The sequence below is a fragment of the Gymnoscopelus microlampas genome, assembly GCF_963454915.1.
Source record: "Gymnoscopelus microlampas genome assembly, chromosome: 13".
NCBI lineage: Eukaryota > Metazoa > Chordata > Actinopteri > Myctophiformes > Myctophidae > Gymnoscopelus > Gymnoscopelus microlampas.
The window spans coordinates 32,398,103-32,402,905 of NC_139950.1; positions in this window are offsets into that span (position 1 = coordinate 32,398,103).

Genomic DNA, 4,803 nt, shown 5'->3' on the forward strand with positions numbered 1-4,803 from the left:
CTCTCTTTACTTGCTTTCTCATTTTCTCATCTCCCATCATCACTCTCTCACATACACTCACATACACACAGAGAGGCACATGTACACACACACACACACACACACACACACACACACACACACACACTGCACCGAGGTTGATATTACGATATTTGCTTTGCATGTGCATAGTATTTGCTTAGCCATGCTCACACATGCACACAGGCACTAGGGGGACATAAAATCAATTGGGATCTGGTTTGAATTAGTTTTTATTGCCGTCATACGGGTTTGATAGTGGCCTGGTGTGCTTGTTGGGCCAGAGGCCCTCCAGGCTGACCTCAGAGACAGGAAAACGGGCCAAACGCATGATATGATCCAGGATATGGAGGCCACAGATGAGGGCCTTGCATGAACACACAATGAAGTCTCAGCCCAGGAGTACGTTGATCATATACATTTGGAATAAATTGAGAATGAATTTTGAAAACTTGGAGATGACAGTTCTTATTATTATTTTTTTTTTAAACTTTGAATGGCCTCACAAATCAGAGGACTGTACTCTACGAACAAATGTAAATAGACCTTACTTTATAATAAAATGTGATACTTGTTTAGCCTCCAAATTAAGAAAAAGTCTCTAATCCCATGTTTTGTTGACCAATGCTGAAGCTACCCTTAATTTTACATGTGAATTACAGTGTTACGGGGCCTTGAGTTACCGCTGGCCATTCATTCCCAGTCTCCTACTCATTTCCATACATCACATAATAGTTGTATAATAGCATAGTTTCCTGCCACTGTGCTAAATAGCCCACAGGCATGCATTATAATCACACATGACTATATACAGCAGCCCTACCAGACATGAACGTCATTATTTTGTCTTCTGTCAACAGAACATGATCACATAAGTACTGTATATTTTACTGACAAATATGTATACCTTTCCTCTCACAGCCAATCAAAGGTCTTATATACACTCTTCCATCTCACACTGAAAACGGATATGCTCGTTCAATAGCTATTTTTACTGTTACTGCCATCTCATGGTTCTTCTCCCACATTGCAGACTGACACCTCTACACTGTAAAACCCTGAGTTCTCGTTTAACTCTGAGAGTACACAAATGGGTTACATTTGTACCCTCTCAGAGATACACATGGATAAAGGAACACTGATGATTGTACCGTGTACCTTACCTGCCTCACATACACTAAAAGGAAAATACGTAGGCATAGATTTGTATGTCTTCAATTGCAAATAACTCAGGAAAACATTTTCCCCTCCCTGTGTCATAGGCTATGTTCCAGTTTTTCGTTTTTTTATTTTTAAGAAGGATAGGGGAAAACAAAATGTTACAGCAAACTTACGCAAAGACAACCAAAGACACAAACATGTGATGTGATTCTCAGTGTGAGAGTACTTGTGTAGCAGTGGATTCAGCTGTGAGGCCCAAAGTGTTCCCATAAATGAAATCATAGCGGCCAGAGAGCCAAGCCCTGTATGCCCTAACCATCAGTCATCTAGGGCATGACAGGATTACCTCATCGCCCCTAAGTCTTGGATTCACCATCTCTCTGTGAGCCCAATCAATGCTGATGCCAGCATGTGTTTTATGTGTGCATATATTGTAGGCTGACAAGATGGATTGCATGTGTTACAACATGAAGGTTGGAATGCTTCTCATAGTAGGAATACCAATATAGAACCATTTGCCAGAAAGCTTTAGCCATCTGTTATATTATTCGCTGATGTCCTGCAAGCATACCCAGCAATCAACTCTATTCCGAGAAACATAATAAAGATGCACTTACAATATGGGCTTCATGTGATTGATTGATTGAATACTTTATTTAGAAAGACATGGTAAAAGTACATGGAAGTACAATTCACAATACTAGATAGTTTTTGCATCATGCCATAATAGAATTATCAACAATCGATATAACTTGGAATCCAAAAAGAATGTAGCCAGTCTCAAATGATCCCCATAAGTCCTGACTGTAGCCAGAATAAGCGACTTTTTAGTGACTTGTTTGCTTTTCTTTTGATAAAGTGGATAATTTGTCCCTGACTTAACTTTTCCGATTGATCCCACGAGAATATACCTGTAATTCAAAACAACTCATTGTATCCCTGCATCCCTAACCTTTCTCCTCCCTATATTTAACAGACCTAAATATTTCTAAATATAGGCCTACCAAACGGTTGAGATGTCGCTTCATGGTAAAAGAATGATTTCAAGAATTTACATACAGTAGTCATAGATCTACATGAATTCACCTGAAAATGTAGATATTTGTATTCATACATATCTCTGTCTGTGGACATGACTATGTATACAAGTTGAAAATGTAAACACATTAAAAAATAAGAATAAATTATAATAGTGAATGTATCAAAATACATTTACAAATACAAATAAAGATATAGTTGCCAGCAGCAATACGGGGGCCAAGGAATGCAATATGCAAAATGCAATATGTGCAATAGAAACAGAATAGAGTGAGCTTGAGAGAAAGAAGCCCATGCAATTAACAAATGAGCATTCTAAACAGCTGAGCAGAGTTGTGTTGTGTTGATTGTAAGGCAGATTTCAAACCTTCAAAGATTCAGTTATCATGACAAACGTTTGCAAATGTATGTACTTCATCTAATTAGGCTTATGCATTTTATCACCACAGCAACATTGATGACAGAGGGGCCTTGAATGAGTAGCCTCTAGTTTGTATGTCTACTAGACTAGTAGACATATGACTAATGGCCAGCCATTTCAATGTTGATACAGTTAGGACTACGTAGGCTACATACAAATGCACTCCAATGACACTGTCCCCCAGAGCAGTGCCAATAGTTATTGATGACAAAGTGTCCTCTCTCCTCTGTTTGTAACATCCTACACTTGTTTGAAAATGCAGCAGAACAGTAGGCTATGCTTGCCCCCCCAATAAAAAAAAAATATATATTTTCCAAACAGTGTCCCTTGATATTGCCAAGAAGCATTGTGGTGCAGCTCAATTGTCACCAATTAAGAGTTGAATTTGGATTCTGGAAACCATGTAGTAATTTCCAGTGTTTTCTATTTCTCTCTTTTTTCTGGGGTTTGAGGGGACATTTTCTGGGTCACACAGCTATTTGCACAATTGCACCACGCGTTTTAAGGTCATTTGCAGCGAGATGAATCAATAGAGCAAGCAGAGAGACACATTGTACTGCATGTATAGGCTTACAGTGGGAAAATAGAAAGCATGATTTTATATAGCTCTGGTCCATAGCGTTAGAAAGAGTTCTCCTTTGCGCTATGTTACTTTTAAGCCGTTGTCCGCACACCTGCGGTAGCGCAGGCTGCGCAGCCTCTCGTCTGTAGTAAAAAAAAATCACACCCAGTGTGAAGTGGGCGGTGTGTGGTCATCACAACATGACTCACTTTAAAAAAAGGATAATGACTTTTTTTAAAGTCCATACTGCTATTCATAGGGCTGCACATGTGTCATGTGTTTCGCTAGCCAATCACAGTCCTGAATTTGCAAAGTCAGCCAATCACATTACAGTTAGTGGTGATGACACTAGCTGTAATGTGATTGGCTGATATGAAAAAAGTATCGATTTGCATTAACAATGGAAGGGTTAGGGGGTACACAATTTTTTTGGTCGGTGTCCAAAACTCACTTATAGGGGGCGGCTACACCGCCCCAATAAAAAATACACTTCCGCTACTCACCAAAACAAAGACAGTTTTAAGATGTTGAAAGCCTACTTCCCTAGTGGTAAAACTCCCACCTCCCACAAACCCCCACCTCACGTCTAAAATACACTTTTTGGCCAGAAAATTAAATATTTCACCGGAAGGAAAAATATTTTTTGTTACTCCACTGCGCCCCCTACAGATCTGGTTAATGGATATTTTCTATTGACTTTTTTTCCCCCGGTGGAATATTTTATTTTCTGGCATTTTTTTTTATTTTAGACGTGAATTGTGGGGCTCCGAGTGTTCCCACTAAGGAACGTAGGCTTTCAACATCTTAAATCCGTCTTTGTTTTGGTGAGTAGCGAAAGTATTTTTTTTTTTTTAACTACAGACGAGAGGCTGCGCATCCTGCGCTACGGCGGGTGTGCGGGCAACGGCTGAAAAGTACCATAGCGTTAAGGAGAACTCCTTCTAACGCTATGGACCAGTCCAGAGCTAGATTTTATACTTAGTTGCGCGCTAGGGTCGCGCACTGAATGGCCTATCTATTGTATTTTTAAGTGCGCGACACCACCGGCGCCGCACAACAATACAACCTAGAGTAGGCTACAAATAAAGCCTTCAACAGCCATCCATTTCTTGGCACAAGTTCAACTCGAGTACAACACAGTCCTCTAGCGCCCCCTATCTTCTATTTTGGTTTGAAAACTGTACCCATTCACAGTCAAGTTTACTGACGCACCTCGTCGACACAGCTTATCACAGGGAAACATCCCTTTCGCCCATTGGCCGGTTCTAGTCTGGCCGAAGGACTAATGTTGCCATGTCGGCTTATTATAAGCGACATAGGCTTCTTTTTATGTAAAAAATGGTAGTTGCGGCTTTTTGGGCTTGCTGTCTAATGTTGTTTAAACCAAGGACCAACTCAAGGACCCCCAAATTAATATGTATTTGTCTGCGGACCCAAATCTGAAAATATTGCAATAATCTTTTTTCTCCAAGACTGTTTATAGCTGATTTAAAAAGCTTATTTTGGGCTTGTTTTCATAGACTTGGTTGCTTATTTCTCTCTCAAAACCTGGCAACACTGCGAACGACGCTAAAAGTGTCTTGGCAGCAAAGCAAGAGGGAGG